The sequence below is a fragment of the Leptosomus discolor genome, unplaced genomic scaffold (genome assembly GCF_034619465.1).
Source record: "Leptosomus discolor isolate bLepDis1 unplaced genomic scaffold, bLepDis1.hap2 HAP2_SCAFFOLD_27, whole genome shotgun sequence".
Classification (NCBI taxonomy): Eukaryota; Metazoa; Chordata; class Aves; order Leptosomiformes; family Leptosomidae; genus Leptosomus; species Leptosomus discolor.
The window spans coordinates 4184433-4209423 of NW_028237782.1; positions in this window are offsets into that span (position 1 = coordinate 4184433).

A 24991-nucleotide genomic window follows, 5' to 3' on the forward strand; every position below is an offset into this window, starting at 1 on the left:
CTGTTGAGTTCTACGTCGGGACGTCTGTTGGGCTCTAAGTTGGGACCTCTGTTGGGCTATACATCAGGGTTTAGGTTTTTTTCAGCTCTACGTCGGGACGTCTGTTGGGCTCTACATCAGGGTTTAGCTTAATTTCAGCTCTACGTCGGGACGTCTGTTGGGCTCTACGTCGGGATGTCTGTTGGGCTCTACGTCGGGACGTCTCTTGGGCTCTACGTTGGGACTTCTGTTGGGCTCTACGTCGGGACGTCTCTTGGGCTCTACGTCGGGATGTCTATTGGGCTCTACACCAGGATTTAGCTTACTTTCAGCTCTACGTCGGGACGTGTGTTGGTCTCTACGTCGGGACGTCTGTTGGGATCTACGTCGGGACGTCTGTTGCGCTCTACCTCGGGATGTCTGTTGGGCTCTACGTCCGGATGTCTGTTGGGCTCTACATCAGGATTTAGCTTAATTTCAGCTCTACGTCAGGACGTCTGTAGGGCTCTACATCGGGACGTATGTTGGGCTCTACGTCGGAACGTGTGTTGGGCTCTACGTCGGGACGTCAGTTGGGCTCTACGTCGGGATGTCTGTTGGGCTCTACGGCGGGACGTGTGTTGGGCTCTACGTCGGGATGCGTGTTGGGCTCTACGTCGGGACATGTGTTGGGCTCTACGTCGGGACGTCTGTTGGGCTCTACGCCGGGACGTCTGTTGAGCTCTAAGTCGGGACGTCTGTTGGGCTCTACATCAGGATTTAGCTTACTTTCAGCTCTACGTCGGGACATGTGTTGGCTCTATGTCGGGACATGTGTTGGGCTCTACGTCGGGACGTCTGTTGGGCTCTACATCGGGATGTCTGTTGGGCTCTACGTCGGGACGTCTGTTGAGCTCTACGCCGATAAGTCTGTTGGGCTCTACATCAGGATTTAGCTTACTTTCAGCTCTACGTCGGGACGTGTGTTGGGCTCTACGTCGGGACGTTTGTTGGGCTCTACGTCGGGACGTGTGTTGGGCTCTACGTCGGGACGTGTGTTGGGCTCTACGTCGGGACGTCTGTTGTCTCTACATTGGGACCTCTGTTGGGCTATATATCAGGGTTTAGCTTTTTTTCAGCTCTACGTCGGGAAGTCTGTTGGGCTCTACATCAGGGTTTAGCTTAATTTCAGCTCTACGTCGGGACGTCTGTTGGGCTCTACGTCGGGACGTTTGTTGGGCTCTACGTCGGGATGTCTGTTGGGCTCTACATCAGGATTTAGCTTACTTTCATCTCTAAGTCGGGACGTCTGTTGGGCTCTACGTCGGGACGTCTGTTGAGCTCTACGTCGGGACGTCTGTTGGGCTCTACATCAGGATTTAGCTTAATTTCAGCTCTACGTCGGGACGTGTGTTGGGCTCTACGTCGGGACGTTTGTTGGGCTCTACGTCAGGACGTCTGTAGGGCTCTACATCAGGGTTTAGCTTAATTTCAGCTCTACGTAGGGACGTCTGTTGGGCTCTACATCAGGGTTCAGCTTAATTTCAGCTCTACGTAGGGACGTCTGTTGGGCTCTACGTCGGGACGTGTGTTGGGCTCTACGTCGGGACGTCTGTTGGGCTCTACGTCGGGACGTCTGTTGAGCTCTACGTCAGGACGTCTGTTGGGCTCTACATCAGGGTTTAGCTTAATTTCAGCTCTACGTCGGGACGTCTGTTGGGCTACACGTCGGGACGTCTGTTGGGCTCTACGTCGGGATGTCTGTTGGGCTCTACGTCGGGATTTAGCTTACATTCAGCTCTACGTCGGGACGTGTGTTGGGCTCTACGTCGGGACGTGTGTTGGGCTCTACGTCGGGACGTCTGTTTGGCTCTACGTCGGGACGTCTGTTGAGCTCTACGTCGGGACGTCTGTTGGGCTCTACATCAGGATTTAGCTTACTTTCACCTCTACGTCGGGACGTGTGTTGGGCTCTACGTCGGGACGTGTGTTGGGCTCTAAGTCGGGACGTCTGTTGGGCTGTACGTCGGGATGTCTGTTGGGCTCTACCTCAGGATTTAGCTTACTTTCAGCTCTACGTCGGGACGTGTGTTGGGCTCTACGTCGGGACGTCTGTTGGGCTCTACGTGGGGACGTCTGTTGGGCTGTACGTCGGAACGTTAGTTGGGCTCTACGTAGGGACGTCTGTTGGGCTCTACATCAGGGTTTAGCTTACTTTCAGCTCTACGTCGGGACGACTGTTGGGCTCTACGTCGGGACGTTTGTTGGGCTCTACATCGGGACGTGTGTTGGGCTCTACATAAGAGTTTAGCTTAATTTCAGCTCTACGTCGGGACGTGTGATGGGCTCTACGTCGGGACGTGTGTTGGACTCTACGTCGGGACGTCTGTTGGGCTCTACATCGGGTCGTGTGTTGGGCTCTACGTCGGGACGTGTGTTGGGCTCTACGTCGGGACGTGTGTTGGGCTCTATGTCGGGACGTCTGTTGGGATCTGCGTCGGGACGTCTGTTGGGCTCTACGTAGGGATGTCTGTTGGCTCTACATCAGGATTTAGCTTACTTTCAGCTCTATGTCGGGACGTGTGTTGGGCTCTACGTCGGGACGTATGTTGGGCTCTACACGGGACGTCTGTTGGGCTCTACATCAGGGTTCAGCTTAATTTCAGCTCTACGTAGGGACGTCTGTTGGGCTCTACGTCGGGACGTGTGTTGGGCTCTACGTCGGGACGTCTGTTGGGCTCTACGTCGGGACGTCTGTTGTCTCTACGTTGGGACCTCTGTTAGGCTATACATCAGGGTTTAGCTTTTTTTCAGCTCTACGTCGGGACGTCTGTTGGGCTCTACATAAGGGTTTAGCTTAATTTCAGCTCTACGTCGGGACGTCTGTTGGGCTCTACGTCGCGATGTCTGTTGGGCTCTACGTCGGGACGTCTGTTGGGCTCTACGTCGGGATGTCTGTTGGGCTCTACGTCGGGACGTCTGTTGGGCTCTACGTTGGGATGTCTGTTGGGCTCTACATCAGGATTTAGCTTAGTTTCAGCTCTACGTCGGGACGTGTGTTGGGCTCTATGTCGGGACGTCTGTTGGGCTCTAAGTCGGGACGTCTGTTGGGATCTACGTCGGGACGTGTGTTGGGCTCTACGTCGGGACGTTAGTTTGGCTCTACGTAGGGACGTCTGTTCGGCTCTACATCAGGGTTTAGCTTACTTTCAGCTCTAAGTCGGGACGTCTGTTAGGCTCTACGTCGGGACGTTTGTTGGGCTCTACATCGGGACGTGTGTTGGGCTCTACATAAGAGTTTAGCTTACTTTCCGCTCCACGTCGGGACGTGTGTTGGGCTCTACATCGGGACGTCTGTTGGACTCTACGTCGGGACGTCTGTTGGGCTCTACATCGGGACATGTGTTGGGCTCTACGTCGGGACGTGTGTTGGGCTCTATGTCGGGACGTGTTTTGGGCTCTACGTCGGGATGTCTGTTGGGCTCTACGGCGGGACGTGTGTTGGGCTCTACGTCGGGATGTGTGTTGGGCTCTATGTCGGGACGTGTTTTGGGCTCTACGTCGGGACGTGTGTTGGGCTCTACGTCGGGACGTCTGTTGGGCTCTACGTCGGGATGTCTGTTGGGCTCTACGTCGGGACGTCTGTTGAGCTCTACGTCGATAAGTCTGTTGGGCTCTACATCAGGATTTAGCTTACTTTCAGCTCTACGTCGGGACGTGTGTTGGGCTCTACGTCGGGACGTTTGTTTGGCTCTACGTCGGGACGTCTGTTGGGCTCTACATCAGGATTTAGCTTACTTTCAGATCTACGTCAGGACGTCTTTTGGGCTCTACGTCGAGAGGTCTTTTGGGCTCTACATCAGGGTTTAGCTTACTTTCAGCTCTACGTCGGGACGTCTGTTGGGCTCTACATCATGGTTTAGCTTAATTTCAGCTCTACGTAGTGACGTCTGTTGGGCTCTACGTCGGGACGTTTGTTGGGCTCTACGTCGGGACGTGTGTTGGGCTCTACATCGGGACGTGTGTTGGGCTCTACGTCGGGACGTCTGTTGTCTCTACGTTGGGACCTCTGTTGGGCTCTACATCAGGGTTTAGCTTAATTTCAGCTCTACGTCGGGACGTCTGTTGGGCTCTACGTCGGGACGTCTGTTGGGCTCTACGTCGTGATGTCTGTTGGGCTCTACGTCGGGACGTGTGTTGAGCTCTACGTCGGGACGTCTGTTGGGCTCTACATCGGGATTTAGCTTACTTTCAGCTCTACGTCTGGACGTGTGTTGGGCTCTACGTCGGGACGTCTCTTGGGCTCTACGTCGGGACGTCTGTTGGGCTGTACATCGGGACGTATGTTGGGCTCTACGTCGGGACGTGTGTTGGGCTCTACGTCGGGACGTCTGTTGCGCTCTACGTCGGGACGTCTGTTGGGCTCTACGTCGGGACGTCTGTTGAGCTCTACGTCGGGACGTCTGTTGGGCTCTACCTCAGGATTTAGCTTACTTTCAGCTCTACGTCGGGACGTGTGTTGGGCTCTACGTCGGGACGTCTGTTGGGCTCTACGTGGGGACGTCTGTTGGGCTGTACGTCGGAACGTTAGTTGGGCTCTACGTAGGGACGTCTGTTGGGCTCTACATCAGGGTTTAGCTTACTTTCAGCTCTACGTCGGGACGACTGTTGGGCTCTACGTCGGGACGTTTGTTGGGCTCTACATCGGGACGTGTGTTGGGCTCTACATAAGAGTTTAGCTTAATTTCAGCTCTACGTTGGGACGTGTGATGGGCTCTACGTCGGGACGTGTGTTGGACTCTACGTCGGGACGTCTGTTGGGCTCTACATCGGGTCGTGTGTTGGGCTCTACGTCGGGACGTGTGTTGGGCTCTACGTCGGGACGTGTGTTGGGCTCTATGTCGGGACGTCTGTTGGGATCTGCGTCGGGACGTCTGTTGGGCTCTACGTAGGGATGTCTGTTGGCTCTACATCAGGATTTAGCTTACTTTCAGCTCTATGTCGGGACGTGTGTTGGGCTCTACGTCGGGACGTATGTTGGGCTCTACACGGGACGTCTGTTGGGCTCTACATCAGGGTTCAGCTTAATTTCAGCTCTACGTAGGGACGTCTGTTGGGCTCTACGTCGGGACATGTGTTGGGCTCTACGTCGGGACGTCTGTTGGGCTCTACGTCGGGACGTCTGTTGTCTCTACGTTGGGACCTCTGTTAGGCTATACATCAGGGTTTAGCTTTTTTTCAGCTCTACGTCGGGACGTCTGTTGGGCTCTACATCAGGGTTTAGCTTAATTTCAGCTCTACGTCGGGACGTCTGTTGGGCTCTACGTCGCGATGTCTGTTGGGCTCTACGTCGGGACGTCTGTTGGGCTCTACGTCGGGATGTCTGTTGGGCTCTACGTCGGGACGTCTGTTGGGCTCTACGTTGGGATGTCTGTTGGGCTCTACATCAGGATTTAGCTTAGTTTCAGCTCTACGTCGGGACGTGTGTTGGGCTCTATGTCGGGACGTCTGTTGGGCTCTAAGTCGGGACGTCTGTTGGGATCTACGTCGGGACGTGTGTTGGGCTCTACGTCGGGACGTTAGTTTGGCTCTACGTAGGGACGTCTGTTCGGCTCTACATCAGGGTTTAGCTTACTTTCAGCTCTAAGTCGGGACGTCTGTTAGGCTCTACGTCGGGACGTTTGTTGGGCTCTACATCGGGACGTGTGTTGGGCTCTACATAAGAGTTTAGCTTACTTTCCGCTCTACGTCGGGACGTGTGTTGGGCTCTACATCGGGACGTCTGTTGGACTCTACGTCGGGACGTCTGTTGGGCTCTACATCGGGACGTGTGTTGGGCTCTACGTCGGGACGTGTGTTGGGCTCTATGTCGGGACGTGTTTTGGGCTCTACGTCGGGATGTCTGTTGGCCTCTACGGCGGGACGTCTGTTGGGCTCTACGTCGGGACGTCTGTTGAGCTCTACATCAGGATTTAGCTTACTTTCATCTCTAAGTCGGGACGTCTGTTGGGCTCTACGTCGGGACGTCTGTTGAGCTCTACGTCGATAAGTCTGTTGGGCTCTACATCAGGATTTAGCTTACTTTCAGCTCTACGTCGGGACGTGTGTTGGGCTCTACGTCGGGACGTTTGTTTGGCTCTACGTCGGGACGTCTGTTGGGCTCTACATCAGGATTTAGCTTACTTTCAGATCTACGTCAGGACGTCTTTTGGGCTCTACGTCGAGACGTCTTTTGGGCTCTACATCAGGGTTTAGCTTACTTTCAGCTCTACGTCGGGAGGTCTGTTGGGCTCTACATCATGGTTTAGCTTAATTTCAGCTCTACGTAGTGACGTCTGTTGGGCTCTACGTCGGGACGTGTGTTGGGCTCTATGTCGGGACGTTTGTTGGGCTCTACGTCGGGACGTCTGTTGAGTTCTACGTCGGGATGTGTGTTGTCTCTACGTTGGGACCTCTGTTGGGCTATACATCAGGGTTTAGCTTTTTTTCACCTCTACGTCGGGACGTCTGTTGGGCTCTACATCAGGGTTTAGCTTAATTTCAGCTCTACGTCGGGACGTCTGTTGGGCTCTACGTCGGGACGTCTGTTGGGCTCTACGTCGTGATGTCTGTTGGGCTCTACGTCGGGACGTGTGTTGAGCTCTACGTCGGGACGTCTGTTGGGCTCTACATCGGGATTTAGCTTACTTTCAGCTCTACGTCTGGACGTGTGTTGGGCTCTACGTCGGGACGTCTCTTGGGCTCTACGTCGGGACGTCTGTTGGGCTCTACGTCGGGACGTCTCTTGGGCTCTACGTCGGGATGTCTATTGGGCTCTACACCAGGATTTAGCTTACTTTCAGCTCTACGTCGGGACGTCTGTTGGGATCTACGTCGGGACGTCTGTTGCGCTCTACGTCGGGATGTCTGTTGGGCTCTACGTCCGGACGTCTGTTGGGCTCTACATCACGATTTAGCTTACTTTCAGCTCTACGTCAGGACGTCTGTAGGGCTCTACATCGGGACGTATGTTGGGCTCTACGTCGGGACGTGTGTTGGGCTCTACATCGGGACGTCTGTTGCGCTCTACGTCGGGACGTCTGTTGGGCTCTACGTCGGGACGTCTGTTGAGCTCTACGTCGGGACGTCTGTTGGGCTCTACATCAGGATTTAGCTTAATTTCAGCTCTACGTCGGGACGTGTGTTGGGCTCTACGTCGGGACGTTTGTTGGGCTCTACGTCGGGACGTCTGTTGGGCTCTACATCAGGATTTAGCTTACTTTCAGATCTACGTCAGGACGTCTGTAGGGCTCTACATCAGGGTTTAGCTTAATTTCAGCTCTACGTAGGGACGTCTGTTGGGCTCTACATCAGGGTTCAGCTTAATTTCAGCTCTACGTAGGGACGTCTGTTGGGCTCTACGTCGGGACGTGTGTTGGGCTCTACGTCGGGACGTCTGTTGGGCTCTACGTCGGGACGTCTGTTGAGCTCTACGTCGGGACGTCTGTTGGGCTCTACATCAGGGTTTAGCTTAATTTCAGCTCTACGTCGGGACGTCTGTTGGGCTACACGTCGGGACGTCTGTTGGGCTCTACGTCGGGATGTCTGTTGGGCTCTACGTCGGGACGTCTGTTGGGCTCTACGTCGGGATGTCTGTTGGGCTCTACATCAGGATTTAGCTTACATTCAGCTCTACGTCGGGACGTGTGTTGGGCTCTACGTCGGGACGTGTGTTGGGCTCTACGTCGGGACGTCTGTTTGGCTCTACGTCGGGACGTCTGTTGAGCTCTACGTCGGGACGTCTGTTGGGCTCTACATCAGGATTTAGCTTACTTTCACCTCTACGTCGGGACGTGTGTTGGGCTCTACGTCGGGACGTGTGTTGGGCTCTACGTCGGGACGTCTGTTGGGCTCTACGTCGGGATGTCTGTTGGGCTCTACCTCAGGATTTAGCTTACTTTCAGCTCTACGTCGGGACGTGTGTTGGGCTCTACGTCGGGACGTCTGTTGGGCTCTACGTGGGGACGTCTGTTGGGCTGTACGTCGGAACGTTAGTTGGGCTCTACGTAGGGACGTCTGTTGGGCTCTACATCAGGGTTTAGCTTACTTTCAGCTCTACGTCGGGACGTCTGTTGGGCTCTACGTCGGGACGTTTGTTGGGCTCTACATCGGGACGTGTGTTGGGCTCTACATAAGAGTTTAGCTTAATTTCAGCTCTACGTCGGGACGTGTGATGGGCTCTACGTCGGGACGTGTGTTGGACTCTACGTCGGGACGTCTGTTGGGCTCTACATCGGGTCGTGTGTTGGGCTCTACGTCGGGACGTGTGTTGGGCTCTACGTCGGGACGTGTGTTGGGCTCTATGTCGGGACGTCTGTTGGGATCTGCGTCGGGACGTCTGTTGGGCTCTACGTAGGGATGTCTGTTGGCTCTACATCAGGATTTAGCTTACTTTCAGCTCTATGTCGGGACGTGTGTTGGGCTCTACGTCGGGACGTATGTTGGGCTCTACACGGGACGTCTGTTGGGCTCTACTTCAGGATTTAGCTTACACTCAGCTCTACGTCGGGACGTGTGTTGGGCTCTACGTCGGGACGTGTGTTGGGCTCTACGTCGGGACGTCTGTTGGGCTCTACGTCGGGACGTCTGTTGTCTCTACGTTGGGACCTCTGTTAGGCTATACATCAGGGTTTAGCTTTTTTTCAGCTCTACGTCGGGACGTCTGTTGGGCTCTACATCAGGGTTTAGCTTAATTTCAGCTCTACGTCGGGACGTCTGTTGGGCTCTACGTCGCGATGTCTGTTGGGCTCTACGTCGGGACGTCTGTTGGGCTCTACGTCGGGATGTCTGTTGGGCTCTACGTCGGGACGTCTGTTGGGCTCTACGTTGGGATGTCTGTTGGGCTCTACATCAGGATTTAGCTTAGTTTCAGCTCTATGTCGGGACGTGTGTTGGGCGCTACGTCGGGACGTGTGTTGGGCTCTACGTCGGGACGTCTGTTGGGCTCTACTTCGGGACGTGTGTTGGGCTCTATGTCGGGACGTCTGTTGGGCTCTAAGTCGGGACGTCTGTTGGGATCTACGTCGGGACGTGTGTTGGCCTCTACGTCGGGACGTTAGTTGGGCTCTACGTAGGGACGTCTGTTTGGCTCTACATCAGGGTTTAGCTTACTTTCAGCTCTAAGTCGGGACGTCTGTTAGGCTCTACGTCGGGACGTTTGTTGGGCTCTACATCGGGACGTGTGTTGGGCTCTACATAAGAGTTTAGCTTACTTTCCGCTCTACGTCGGGACGTGTGTTGGGCTCTACGTCGGGACGTCTGTTGGACTCTACGTCGGGACGTCTGTTGGGCTCTACATCGGGACGTGTGTTGGGCTCTACGTCGGGACGTCTGTTGGGCTCTACGTCGGGATGTCTGTTGGGCTCTACGTCGGGACGTCTGTTGAGCTCTACGTCGATAAGTCTGTTGGGCTCTACATCAGGATTTAGCTTACTTTCAGCTCTACGTCGGGACGTGTGTTGGGCTCTACGTCGGGACGTTTGTTTGGCTCTACGTCGGGACGTCTGTTGGGCTCTACATCAGGATTTAGCTTACATTCAGATCTACGTCAGGACGTCTGTAGGGCTCTACGTCGAGACGTCTTTTGGGCTCTACATCAGGGTTTAGCTTACTTTCAGCTCTACGTCGGGACGTCTGTTGGGCTCTACATCATGGTTTAGCTTAATTTCAGCTCTACGTAGTGACGTCTGTTGGGCTCTACGTCGGGACGTGTGTTGGGCTCTATGTCGGGACGTCTGTTGGGCTCTACGTCGGGACGTCTGTTGAGTTCTACGTCGGGATGTGTGTTGTCTCTACGTTGGGACCTCTGTTGGGCTATACATCAGGGTTTAGCTTTTTTTCACCTCTACGTCGGGACGTCTTTTGGGCTCTACATCAGGGTTTAGCTTAATTTCAGCTCTACGTCGGGACGTCTGTTGGGCTCTACGTCGGGACGTCTGTTGGGCTCTATGTCGTGATGTCTGTTGGGCTCTACGTCGGGACGTGTGTTGGGCTCTACGTCGGGATGTCTGTTGGGCTCTACATCGGGATTTAGCTTACTTTCAGCTCTACGTCGGGACGTGTGTTGGGCTCTACGTCGGGACGTCTCTTGGGCTCTACGTCGGGACGTCTGTTGGGCTCTACGTCGGGACGTCTCTTGGGCTCTACGTCGGGATGTCTATTGGGCTCTACACCAGGATTTAGCTTACTTTCAGCTCTACGTCGGGACGTCTGTTGGGATCTACGTCGGGACGTCTGTTGCGCTCTACGTCGGGATGTCTGTTGGGCTCTACGTCCGGACGTCTGTTGGGCTCTACATCAGGATTTAGCTTACTTTCAGCTCTACGTCAGGACGTCTGTAGGGCTCTACATTGGGACGTATGTTGGGCTCTACGTCGGGACGTGTGTTGGGCTCTACGTCGGGACGTCTGTTGCGCTCTACGTCGGGATGTCTGTTGGGCTCTACGGCGGGACGTGTGTTGGGCTCTACATCGGGATGTGTGTTGGGCTCTACGTCGGGACATGTGTTGGGCTCTACGCCGGGACGTCTGTTGAGCTCTACGCCGGGACGTCTGTTGGGCTCTACATCAGGATTTAGCTTCCTTTCAGCTCTACTTCGGGACATGTGTTGGCTCTATGTCGGGACATGTGTTGGGCTCTACGTCGGGAAGTCTGTTGGGCTCTACGTCGGGATGTCTGTTGGGCTCTACGTCCGGAAGTCTGTTGAGCTCTACACCAGGATTTAGCTTACTTTCAGCTCTACGTCAGGACGTCTGTTGGGCTCTATATCGGGACGTATGTTGGGCTCTACGTCGGGACGTGTGTTGGGCTCTACGTCGGGACTTCTGTTGGGTTCTACGTCGGGATGTCTGTTGGGCTCTACGTCCGGACATCTGTTGGGCTCTATATCAGGATTTAGCTTATTTTCAGCTCTACGTCAGGACGTCTGTAGGGCTCTACATCGGGACGTATGTTGGGCTCTACGTCGGGACGTCTGTTGGGCTCTACCTCAGGATTTATCTTACTTTCAGCTCTACGTCGGGACGTGTGTTGGGCTCTACGTCGGGACGTGTGTTGGGCTCTACGTCGGGACGTTTGTTTGGCTCTACGTCGGGACGTCTGTTGGGCTCTACATCAGGATTTAGCTTACTTTCAGATCTACGTCAGGACGTCTGTAGGGCTCTACGTCGAGACGTCTTTTGGGCTCTACAACAGGGTTTAGCTTACTTTCAGCTCTACGTCGGGACGTCTGTTGGGCTCTACATCATGGTTTAGCTTAATTTCAGCTCTACGTAGTGACGTCTGTTGGGCTCTACGTCGGGACGTGTGTTGGGCTCTATGTCGGGACGTCTGTTGGGCTCTACGTCGGGACGTCTGTTGAGTTCTACGTCGGGATGTGTGTTGGGCTCTACGTTGGGAGCTCTGTTGGGCTATACATCAGGGTTTAGCTTTTTTTCACCTCTACGTCGGGACGTCTGTTGGGCTCTACATCAGGGTTTAGCTTAATTTCAGCTCTACGTCGGGACGTCTGTTGGGCTCTACGTCGGGACGTCTGTTGGGCTCTATGTCGTGATGTCTGTTGGGCTCTACATCGGGATTTAGCTTACTTTCAGCTCTACGTCGGGACGTGTGTTGGGCTCTACGTCGGGACGTCTCTTGGGCTCTACGTCGGGACGTCTGTTGGGCTCTACGTCGGGACGTCTCTTGGGCTCTACGTCGGGATGTCTATTGGGCTCTACACCAGGATTTAGCTTACTTTCAGCTCTACGTCGTGACGTCTGTTGGGATCTACGTCGGGACGTCTGTTGCGCTCTACGTCGGGATGTCTGTTGGGCTCTACGTCCGGACGTCTGTTGGGCTCTACATCAGGATTTAGCTTACTTTCAGCTCTACGTCAGGACGTCTGTAGGGCTCTACATCGGGACGTATGTTGGGCTCTACGTCGGGACGTGTGTTGGGCTCTACGTCGGGACGTCTGTTGCGCTCTACGTCGGGATGTCTGTTGGGCTCTACGGCGGGACGTGTGTTGGGCTCTACGTCGGGATGTGTGTTGGGCTCTACGTCGGGACATGTGTTGGGCTCTACGTCGGGACGTCTGTTGGGCTCTACGCCGGGACGTCTGTTGAGCTCTAAGTCGGGACGTCTGTTGGGCTCTACATCAGGATTTAGCTTCCTTTCAGCTCTACGTCGGGACATGTGTTGGCTCTATGTCGGGACATGTCTTGGGCTCTACGTCGGGAAGTCTGTTTGGCTCTACGTCGGGATGTCTGTTGGGCTCTACGTCCGGAAGTCTGTTGGGCTCTACACCAGGATTTAGCTTACTTTCAGCTCTACGTCAGGACGTCTGTTGGGCTCTATATCGGGACGTATGTTGGGCTCTACGTCGGGACGTGTGTTGGGCTCTACGTCGGGACTTCTGTTGGGTTCTACGTCGGGATGTCTGTTGGGCTCTACGTCCGGACATCTGTTGGGCTCTATATCAGGATTTAGCTTATTTTCAGCTCTACGTCAGGACGTCTGTAGGGCTCTACATCGGGAAGTATGTTGGGCTCTACGTCGGGACGTCTGTTGGGCTCTACCTCAGGGTTTAGCTTACTTTCAGCTCTACGTCGGGACATGTGTTGGGCTCTACGTCGGGACGTGTGTTGGGCTCTACGTCGGGACGTCTGTTGGGCTCTACGTCGGGACGTGTGTTGGGCTCTACGTCGGGACGTCTGTTGGGCTCTACGTCCGGACGTCTGTTGAGCTCTACGTCGGGACGTCTGTTGGGCTCTACATCAGGATTTAGCTTAATTTCAGCTCTACGTCGGGACGTGTGTTGGGCTCTACGTCAGGACTTGTGTTGGGCTCTACGTCGGGATGTCTGTTGGTCTCTACATCAGGATTTAGCTTACACTCAGCTCTACGTCGGGACGTGTGTTGGGCTCTACGTCGGGACGTGTGTTGGGCTGTACGTCGTAACGTGTGTTGGGCTCTACGTCGGGACGTTTGTTGGGCTCTACGTCAGGACGTCTGTTGGGCTCTACATCAGGATTTAGCTTACTTTCAGTTCTACGTCAGGACGTCTGTAGGGCTCTACGTCGAGACGTTTTTTGGGCTCTACATCAGGGTTTAGCTTACTTTCAGCTCTACGTCGGGATGTCTGTTGGGCTCTACATCAGGGTTTATCTTAATTTTCTGCTCCTCGTCGGGACGTCTGTTGGGCTCTAAGTAGGAATGTGTGTCGGGCTCTACATCAAAGTTTAGCTTACTTTCAGCTCTACGTCGGGACGTGTTTTGGCCTCTACGTCGGGACGTGTGTTGGGCTCTACATCAAAGTTTAGCTTACTTTCAGCTCTACGTCGGGACGTTTGTTGGGCTCTACGTCGGGACGTCTGTTGGGCTCTACGTCGGGACGTCTGTTGGGCTCAACATCAGGATTTAGCTTACTTTCAGCTCTACGTCAGGACGTCTGTAGGGCTCTATGTCGAGACGTCTTTTGGGCACTATATCAGGGTTTAGCTTACTTTCAGCTCTACGTCGGGACGTCTGTTGGGCTCTACATCAGGGTTTAGCTTAATTTCAGCTCTACGTCGTGACATCTGTTGGGTTCTACGTCGGGACGTGTGTTGGGCTCTACGTCGGGACGTGTGTTGGGCTCTACGTCGGGAAGTCTGTTGGGCTCTACGTCGGGACGTGTGTTGGGCTCTACGTCGGGACGTCTGTTGGGCTCTACGCCGGGACGTTTGTTGGGCTCTACGTCGGGACGTCTGTTGGGCTCTACATCAGGATTTAGCTTACATTCAGCTCTACGTCGGGACATGTGTTGGCTCTACGTCGGAACGTGTCTTGGGCTCTACGTCGGGACGTGTGTTGGGCTCTACGTCAGGACATCAGTTGGGCTCTACCTCGGAACGTCTGTTGGTTTCTACGCCGGAATATCTGTTGGGCTCTACACCAGGATTTAGCTTACTTTCAGCTCTACGTCGGGACGTGTGTTGGGCTCTACGTCGGGACGTCTGTTGGGCTCTACGTCGGGATGTCTGTTGGGCTCTACATCCGGACGTCTCTTGGGCTCTATATCAGGATTTAGCTTCTTTTCAGCTCTACGTCATTACGTCTGTAGGGCTCTACATCGGGACGTATGTTGGGCTCTACGTCGGGACGTGTGTTGGGCTCTACGTCGGGACGTGTATTGGACTCTACTTTGGGACGTGTGTTGGGCTCTACGTCGGAGATGTGTGTTGGGCTCTACGTCGGGACGTCTGTTGGGCTCTACGTCGGGACGTCTGTTGGGCTCTACGTCGGAGACGTGTGTTGGGCTCTACGTCGGGACGTGTGTTGGGATCTACATCTGGATGTGTGTTGGTCTCTACATCAGGATTTAGCTTACTTTCAGCTCTACATCGGGACGTGTGTTGGGCTCTACGTCGGGACGTGTGTTGGGCTCCAATTCGGGACGTCTGTTGGGCTCTACGTCGGGACGTCTGTTGGGCTCTACATCAGGATTTAGCTTACTTTCAGCTCTACGTCGGGAGGTGTGTTGGGCTCTACGTTGGGACGTGTGTTGGGCTCTACGTCGGGACGTGTGTTGGGCACTACATCAGGATTTAGCTTACTTTCATCTCTACGTCGGGACGTGTGTTGGGCTCTACGACGGGACGTGTGTTGGGCTCTACGTCGGGACGTCTGTTGGGCTCTATGTCGGGACGTGTGTTCGGCTCTACGTCGGGACCTGTGTTCGGCTCTACATCAGGGTTTAGCTTAGTTTCGGCTGTACGTCGGGACGTGTATTGGGCTCTACGTTGGGACCTGTGTTGGGCTCTACATCAGGATTTAGATTAGTTTCGGCTGTACGTCGGGACGTGTGTTGGGCTCTACGTCGGGACCTGTGTTGGGCTCTACATCAGGATTTAGGTTACTTTCAGCTCTACGTCGGGACGTGTGTAGCGCTCTACTTCGGGACATATGTTGGGCTCTACGTCGGGACGTCTGTTGGGCTCTACGTCGGGACGTGTGTTGGGCTCTACGTCGGGACGTCTGTTGGGCTCTACGTCCGGACGTCTGTTGAGCTCTACGTCGGGACGTCTGTTGGGCTCTACATCAGGATTTAGCTTAATTTCAGCTCTACGTCGGGACGTGTGTTGGGCTCTACGTCAGGACGTGTGTTGGGCTCTACGTCGGGATGTCTGTTGGTCACTACATCAGGATTTAGCTTACACTCAGCTCTACGTCGGGACGTGTGTTGGGCTCTACGTCGGGACGTGTGTTGGGCTGTACGTCGTAACGTGTGTTGGGCTCTACGTCGGGACGTTTGTTGGGCTCTACGTCAGGACGTCTGTTGGGCTCTACATCAGGATTTAGCTTACTTTCAGCTCTACGTCGGGATGTCTGTTGGGCTCTACATCAGGGTTTATCTTAATTTTCTGCTCCTCGTCGGGACGTCTGTTGGGCTCTAAGTAGGAATGTGTGTCGGGCTCTACATCAAAGTTTAGCTTACTTTCAGCTCTACGTCGGGACGTGTTTTGGCCTCTACGTCGGGACGTGTGTTGGGCTCTACATCAAAGTTTAGCTTACTTTCAGCTCTACGTCGGGACGTTTGTTGGGCTCTACGTCGGGACGTCTGTTGGGCTCTACGTCGGGACGTCTGTTGGGCTCAACATCAGGATTTAGCTTACTTTCAGCTCTACGTCAGGACGTCTGTAGGGCTCTATGTCGAGACGTCTTTTGGGCACTATATCAGGGTTTAGCTTACTTTCAGCTCTACGTCGGGACGTCTGTTGGGCTCTACATCAGGGTTTAGCTTAATTTCAGCTCTACGTCGTGACATCTGTTGGGTTCTACGTCGGGACGTGTGTTGGGCTCTACGTCGGGACGTGTGTTGGGCTCTACGTCGGGAAGTCTGTTGGGCTCTACGTCGGGACGTGTGTTGGGCTCTACGTCGGGACGTCTGTTGGGCTCTACGCCGGGACGTTTGTTGGGCTCTACGTCGGGACGTCTGTTGGGCTCTACATCAGGATTTAGCTTACATTCAGCTCTACGTCGGGACATGTGTTGGCTCTACGTCGGAACGTGTCTTGGGCTCTACGTCGGGACGTGTGTTGGGCTCTACGTCAGGACATCAGTTGGGCTCTACCTCGGAACGTCTGTTGGTTTCTACGCCGGAATATCTGTTGGGCTCTACACCAGGATTTAGCTTACTTTCAGCTCTACGTCGGGACGTGTGTTGGGCTCTACGTCGGGACGTCTGTTGGGCTCTACGTCGGGATGTCTGTTGGGCTCTACATCCGGACGTCTCTTGGGCTCTATATCAGGATTTAGCTTCTTTTCAGCTCTACGTCATTACGTCTGTAGGGCTCTACATCGGGACGTATGTTGGGCTCTACGTCGGGACGTGTGTTGGGCTCTACGTCGGGACGTGTATTGGACTCTACTTTGGGACGTGTGTTGGGCTCTACGTCGGAGATGTGTGTTGGGCTCTACGTCGGGACGTCTGTTGGGCTCTACGTCGGGACGTCTGTTGGGCTCTACGTCGGAGACGTGTGTTGGGCTCTACGTCGGGACGTGTGTTGGGATCTACGTCTGGATGTGTGTTGGTCTCTACATCAGGATTTAGCTTACTTTCAGCTCTACATCGGGACGTGTGTTGGGCTCTACGTCGGGACGTGTGTTGGGCTCCAATTCGGGACGTCTGTTGGGCTCTACGTCGGGACGTCTGTTGGGCTCTACATCAGGATTTAGCTTACTTTCAGCTCTACGTCGGGAGGTGTGTTGGGCTCTACGTTGGGACGTGTGTTGGGCTCTACGTCGGGACGTGTGTTGGGCACTACATCAGGATTTAGCTTACTTTCATCTCTACGTCGGGACGTGTGTTGGGCTCTACGACGGGACGTGTGTTGGGCTCTACGTCGGGACGTCTGTTGGGCTCTATGTCGGGACGTGTGTTCGGCTCTACGTCGGGACCTGTGTTCGGCTCTACATCAGGGTTTAGCTTAGTTTCGGCTGTACGTCGGGACGTGTATTGGGCTCTACGTTGGGACCTGTGTTGGGCTCTACATCAGGATTTAGATTAGTTTCGGCTGTACGTCGGGACGTGTGTTGGGCTCTACGTCGGGACCTGTGTTGGGCTCTACATCAGGATTTAGGTTACTTTCAGCTCTACGTCGGGACGTGTGTAGCGCTCTACTTCGGGACATATGTTGGGCTCTACGTCGGGACAAGTGTTGGGCTATACGTCGGGTCGTGTGTTGAACTCTATGTTGGGACTTGTGTTGGGCCCTACGTCCCGACGTCTGTTGGGCTCTATGTCTTGACATCTGTTGGTCTCTACGTCGGGATTTCTGTTGGGCTCTACATCGGGACGTGTGTTGGGCTCTACGTCGGGACGTCTGTTGGGCTCTACGTCGGAGACGTGTGTTGGGCTCTACGTCGGGACGTGTGTTGGGATCTACGTCTGGATGTGTGTTGGTCTCTACATCAGGATTTAGCTTACTTTCAGCTCTACATCGGGACGTGTGTTGGGCTCTACGTCGGGACGTGTGTTGGGCTCCAATTCGGGACGTCTGTTGGGCTCTACGTCGGGACGTCTGTTGGGCTCTACATCAGGATTTAGCTTACTTTCAGCTCTACGTCGGGAGGTGTGTTGGGCTCTACGTTGGGACGTGTGTTGGGCTCTACGTCGGGACGTGTGTTGGGCACTACATCAGGATTTAGCTTACTTTCATCTCTACGTCGGGACGTGTGTTGGGCTCTACGACGGGACGTGTGTTGGGCTCTACGTCGGGACGTCTGTTGGGCTCTACGTCGGGACGTGTGTTCGGCTCTACGTCGGGACCTGTGTTCGGCTCTACATCAGGGTTTAGCTTAGTTTCGGCTGTACGTCGGGACGTGTATTGGGCTCTACGTTGGGACCTGTGTTGGGCTCTACATCAAGATTTAGATTAGTTTCGGCTGTACGTCGGGACGTGTGTTGGGCTCTACATCAGGATTTAGCTTACTTTCAGATCTACGTCAGGACGTCTGTAGGGCTCTACGTCGAGACGTCTTTTGGGCTCTACATCAGGGTTTAGCTTACTTTCAGCTCTACGTCGGGACGTCTGTTGGGCTCTACATCATGGTTTAGCTTAATTTCAGCTCTACGTAGTGACGTCTGTTGGGCTCTACGTCGGGACGTGTGTTGGGCTCTATGTCGGGACGTCTGTTGGGCTCTACGTCGGGACGTCTGTTGAGTTCTACGTCGGGATGTGTGTTGGGCTCTACGTTGGGACCTCTGTTGGGCTATACATCAGGGTTTAGCTTTTTTTCACCTCTACGTCGGGACGTCTGTTGGGCTCTACATCAGGGTTTAGCTTAATTTAAGCTCTACGTCGGGACGTCTGTTGGGCTCTACGTCGGGACGTCTGTTGGGCTCTATGTCGTGATGTCTGTTGGGCTCTACGTCGGGACGTGTGTTGGGCTCTACGTCGGGATGTCTGTTGGGCTCTACATCGGGATTTAGCTTACATTCAGCTCTACGTCGGGACGTGTGTTGGGCTCTACGTCGGGACGTCTCTTGGGCTCTACGTCGGGACGTCTGTTGCGCTCTACGTCGGGATGTCTGTTGGGCTCTACGTCCGGACGTCTGTTGGGCTCTACATCAGGATTTAGCTTACTTTCAGCTCTACGTCAGGACGTCTGTAGGGCTCTACATCGGGACGTATGTTGGGCTCTACGTCGGGATGTCTGTTGGGCTCTACGGCGGGACGTGTGTTGGGCTCTACGTCGGGATGTGTGTTGGGCTCTACGTCGGGACATGTGTTGGGCTCTACGCCGGGACGTCTGTTGAGCTCTACGCCGGGACGTCTGTTGGGCTCTACATCAGGATTTAGCTTCCTTTCAGCTCTACGTCGGGACATGTGTTGGCTCTATGTCGGGACATGTGTTGGGCTCTACGTCGGGAAGTCTGTTGGGCTCTACGTCGGGATGTCTGTTGGGCTCTACGTCCGGAAGTCTGTTGAGCTCTACACCAGGATTTAGCTTACTTTCAGCTCTACGTCCGGACATCTGTTGGGCTCTATATCAGGATTTAGCTTATTTTCAGCTCTACGTCAGGACGTCTGTAGGGCTCTACATCGGGACGTATGTTGGGCTCTACGTCGGGACGTCTGTTGGGCTCTACCTCAGGATTTATCTTACTTTCAGCTCTACGTCGGGACGTGTGTTGGGCTCTACGTCGGGACGTTTGTTTGGCTCTACGTCGGGACGTCTGTTGGGCTCTACATCAGGATTTAGCTTACTTTCAGATCTACGTCAGGACGTCTGTAGGGCTCTACGTCGAGACGTCTTTTGGGCTCTACATCAGGGTTTAGCTTACTTTCAGCTCTACGTCGGGACGTCTGTTGGGCTCTACATCATGGTTTAGCTTAATTTCAGCTCTACGTAGTGACGTCTGTTGGGCTCTACGTCGGGACGTGTGTTGGGCTCTATGTCGGGACGTCTGTTGGGCTCTACGTCGGGACGTCTGTTGAGTTCTACGTCGGGATGTGTGTTGGGCTCTACGTTGGGAGCTCTGTTGGGCTATACATCAGGGTTTAGCTTTTTTTCACCTCTACGTCGGGACGTCTGTTGGGCTCTACATCAGGGTTTAGCTTAATTTCAGCTCTACGTCGGGACGTTTGTTGGGCTCTATGTCGTGATGTCTGTTGGGCTCTACATCGGGATTTAGCTTACTTTCAGCTCTACGTCGGGACGTGTGTTGGGCTCTACGTCGGGACGTCTCTTGGGCTCTACGTCGGGACGTCTGTTGGGCTCTACGTCGGGACGTCTCTTGGGCTCTACGTCGGGATGTCTATTGGGCTCTACACCAGGATTTAGCTTACTTTCAGCTCTACGTCGTGACGTCTGTTGGGATCTACGTCGGGACGTCTGTTGCGCTCTACGTCGGGATGTCTGTTGGGCTCTACGTCCGGACGTCTGTTGGGCTCTACATCAGGATTTAGCTTACTTTCAGCTCTACGTCAGGACGTCTGTAGGGCTCTACATCGGGACGTATGTTGGGCTCTACGTCGGGACGTGTGTTGGGCTCTACGTCGGGACGTCTGTTGCGCTCTACGTCGGGATGTCTGTTGGGCTCTACGGCGGGACGTGTGTTGGGCTCTACGTCGGGATGTGTGTTGGGCTCTACGTTGGGACATGTGTTGGGCTCTACGTCGGGACGTCTGTTGGGCTCTACGCCGGGACGTCTGTTGAGCTCTAAGTCGGGACGTCTGTTGGGCTCTACATCAGGATTTAGCTTCCTTTCAGCTCTACGTCGGGACATGTGTTGGCTCTATGTCGGGACATGTCTTGGGCTCTACGTCGGGAAGTCTGTTTGGCTCTACGTCGGGATGTCTGTTGGGCTCTACGTCCGGAAGTCTGTTGGGCTCTACACCAGGATTTAGCTTACTTTCAGCTCTACGTCAGGACGTCTGTTGGGCTCTATATCGGGACGTATGTTGGGCTCTACGTCGGGACGTGTGTTGGGCTCTACGTCGGGACTTCTGTTGGGTTCTACGTCGGGATGTCTGTTGGGCTCTACGTCCGGACATCTGTTGGGCTCTATATCAGGATTTAGCTTATTTTCAGCTCTACGTCAGGACGTCTGTAGGGCTCTACATCGGGACGTATGTTGGGCTCTACGTCGGGACGTCTGTTGGGCTCTACCTCAGGGTTTAGCTTACTTTCAGCTCTACGTCGGGACATGTGTTGGGCTCTACGTCGGGACGTGTGTTGGGCTCTACGTCGGGACGTCTGTTGGGCTCTACGTCGGGACGTGTGTTGGGCTCTACGTCGGGACGTCTGTTGGGCTCTACGTCAGGACGTCTGTTGAGCTCTACGTCGGGACGTCTGTTGGGCTCTACATCAGGATTTAGCTTAATTTCAGCTCTACGTCGGGACGTGTGTTGGGCTCTACGTCAGGACGTGTGTTGGGCTCTACGTCGGGATGTCTGTTGGTCTCTACATCAGGATTTAGCTTACACTCAGCTCTACGTCGGGACGTGTGTTGGGCTGTACGTCGTAACGTGTGTTGGGCTCTACGTCGGGACGTTTGTTGGGCTATACGTCAGGACGTCTGTTGGGCTCTACATCAGGATTTAGCTTACTTTCAGTTCTACGTCAGGACGTCTGTAGGGCTCTACGTCGAGACGTTTTTTGGGCTCTACATCAGGGTTTAGCTTACTTTCAGCTCTACGTCGGGATGTCTGTTGGGCTCTACATCAGGGTTTATCTTAATTTTCTGCTCCTCGTCGGGACGTCTGTTGGGCTCTAAGTCGGAATGTGTGTCGGGCTCTACATCAAAGTTTAGCTTACTTTCAGCTCTACGTCGGGACGTGTTTTGGCCTCTACGTCGGGACGTGTGTTGGGCTCTACATCAAAGTTTAGCTTACTTTCAGCTCTACGTCGGGACGTTTGTTGGGCTCTACGTCGGGACGTCTGTTGGGCTCTACGTCGGGACGTCTGTTGGGCTCAACATCAGGATTTAGCTTACTTTCAGCTCTACGTCAGGACGTCTGTAGGGCTCTATGTCGAGACGTCTTTTGGGCACTATATCAGGGTTTAGCTTACTTTCAGCTCTACGTCGGGACGTCTGTTGGGCTCTACATCAGGGTTTAGCTTAATTTCAGCTCTACGTCGTGACATCTGTTGGGTTCTACGTCGGGACGTGTGTTGGGCTCTACGTCGGGACATGTGTTGGCTCTACGTCGGAACGTGTCTTGGGCTCTACGTCGGGACGTGTGTTGGGCTCTACGTCAGGACGTCAGTTGGGCTCTACCTCGGAACGTCTTTTGGTTTCTACGCCGGAATATCTGTTGGGCTCTACACCAGGATTTAGCTTACTTTCAGCTCTACGTCGGGACGTGTGTTGGGCTCTACGTCGGGACGTCTGTTGGGCTCTACGTCGGGATGTCTGTTGGGCTCTACATCCGGACGTCTCTTGGGCTCTATATCAGGATTTAGCTTCTTTTCAGCTCTACGTCATTACGTCTGTAGGGCTCTACATCGGGACGTATGTTGGGCTCTACGTCGGGACGTGTGTTGGGCTCTACGTCGGGACGTGTATTGGACTCTACTTTGGGACGTGTGTTGGGCTCTACGTCGGATATGTGTGTTGGGCTCTACGTCGGGACGTCTGTTGGGCTCTACGTCGGGACGTCTGTTGGGCTCTACGTCGGAGACGTGTGTTGGGCTCTACGTCGGGACGTGTGTTGGGATCTACGTCTGGATGTGTGTTGGTCTCTACATCAGGATTTAGCTTACTTTCAGCTCTACATCGGGACGTGTGTTGGGCTCTACGTCGGGACGTGTGTTGGGCTCCAATTCGGGACGTCTGTTGGGCTCTACGTCGGGACGTCTGTTGGGCTCTACATCAGGATTTAGCTTACTTTCAGCTCTACGTCGGGAGGTGTGTTGGGCTCTACGTTGGGACGTGTGTTGGGCTCTACGTCGGGACGTGTGTTGGGCACTACATCAGGATTTAGCTTACTTTCATCTCTACGTCGGGACGTGTGTTGGGCTCTACGACGGGACGTGTGTTGGGCTCTACGTCGGGACGTCTGTTGGGCTCTACGTCGGGACGTGTGTTCGGCTCTACGTCGGGACCTGTGTTCGGCTCTACATCAGGGTTTAGCTTAGTTTCGGCTGTACGTCGGGACGTGTATTGGGCTCTACGTTGGGACCTGTGTTGGGCTCTACATCAGGATTTAGATTAGTTTCGGCTGTACGTCGGGACGTGTGTTGGGCTCTACGTCGGGACCTGTGTTGGGCTCTACATCAGGATTTAGGTTACTTTCAGCTCTACGTCGGGACGTGTGTAGCGCTCTACTTCGGGACATATGTTGGGCTCTACGTCGGGACAAGTGTTGGGCTATACGTCGGGTCGTGTGTTGAACTCTATGTTGGGACTTGTGTTGGGCCCTACGTCCCGACGTCTGTTGGGCTCTATGTCTTGACATCTGTTGGTCTCTACGTCGGGATTTCTGTTGGGCTCTACATCGGGACGTGTGTTGGGCTCTACGTCGGGACGTCTGTTGGGCTCTACGTCGGAGACGTGTGTTGGGCTCTACGTCGGGACGTGTGTTGGGATCTACGTCTGGATGTGTGTTGGTCTCTACATCAGGATTTAGCTTACTTTCAGCTCTACATCGGGACGTGTGTTGGGCTCTACGTCGGGACGTGTGTTGGGCTCCAATTCGGGACGTCTGTTGGGCTCTACGTCGGGACGTCTGTTGGGCTCTACATCAGGATTTAGCTTACTTTCAGCTCTACGTCGGGAGGTGTGTTGGGCTCTACGTTGGGACGTGTGTTGGGCTCTACGTCGGGACGTGTGTTGGGCACTACATCAGGATTTAGCTTACTTTCATCTCTACGTCGGGACGTGTGTTGGGCTCTACGACGAGACGTGTGTTGGGCTCTACGTCGGGACGTCTGTTGGGCTCTACGTCGGGACGTGTGTTCGGCTCTACGTCGGGACCTGTGTTCGGCTCTACATCAGGGTTTAGCTTAGTTTCGGCTGTACGTCGGGACGTGTATTGGGCTCTACGTTGGGACCTGTGTTGGGCTCTACATCAGGATTTAGATTAGTTTCGGCTGTACGTCGGGACGTGTGTTGGGCTCTACGTCGGGACCTGTGTTGGGCTCTACATCAGGATTTAGGTTACTTTCAGCTCTACGTCGGGACGTGTGTAGCGCTCTACTTCGGGACATATGTTGGGCTCTACGTCGGGACAAGTGTTGGGCTATACGTCGGGTCGTGTGTTGAACTCTATGTTGGGACTTGTGTTGGGCCCTACGTCCCGACGTCTGTTGGGCTCTATGTCTTGACATCTGTTGGTCTCTACGTCGGGATTTCTGTTGGGCTCTACATCGGGACGTGTGTTGGGCTCTACGTCGGAGATGTGTGTTGGGCTCTACGTCGGGACGCCTGTTGGGCTCTACGTCGGGACGTCTGTTGGGATCTACGTCTGGATGTGTGTTGGTCTCTACATCAGGATTTAGCTTACTTTCAGCTCTACATCGGGACGTGTGTTGGGCTCTACGTCGGGACGTGTGTTGGGCTCCAATTCGGGACGTCTGTTGGGCTCTACGTCGGGACGTCTGTTGGGCTCTACATCAGGATTTAGCTTACTTTCAGCTCTACGTCGGGAGGTGTGTTGGGCTCTACGTTGGGACGTGTGTTGGGCTCTACGTCGGGACGTGTGTTGGGCACTACATCAGGATTTAGCTTACTTTCATCTCTACGTCGGGACGTGTGTTGGGCTCTACGACGGGACGTGTGTTGGGCTCTACGTCGGGACGTCTGTTGGGCTCTACGTCGGGACGTGTGTTCGGCTCTACGTCGGGACCTGTGTTCGGCTCTACATCAGGGTTTAGCTTAGTTTCGGCTGTACGTCAGGACGTGTATTGGGCTCTACGTTGGGACCTGTGTTGGGCTCTACATCAGGATTTAGATTAGTTTCGGCTGTACGTCGGGACGTGTGTTGGGCTCTACGTCGGGACCTGTGTTGGGCTCTACATCAGGATTTAGGTTACTTTCAGCTCTACGTCGGGACGTGTGTAGCGCTCTACTTCGGGACATATGTTGGGCTCTACGTCGGGACAAGTGTTGGGCTATACGTCGGGTCGTGTGTTGAACTCTATGTTGGGACTTGTGTTGGGCCCTACGTCCCGACGTCTGTTGGGCTCTATGTCTTGACATCTGTTGGTCTCTACGTCGGGATTTCTGTTGGGCTCTACATCGGGACGTGTGTTGGGCTCTACGTCGGAGATGTGTGTTGGGCTCTACGTCGGGACGCCTGTTGGGCTCTACGTCGGGACGTCTGTTGGGATCTACGTCTGGATGTGTGTTGGTCTCTACATCAGGATTTAGCTTACTTTCAGCTCTACATCGGGACGTGTGTTGGGCTCTACGTCGGGACGTGTGTTGGGCTCTAATTCAGGACGTCTGTTGGGCTTACGTCGGGACGTCTGTTGGGCTCTACGTCAGGACGTGTGTTGGGCTCTACGTCAGGACATCTGTTTG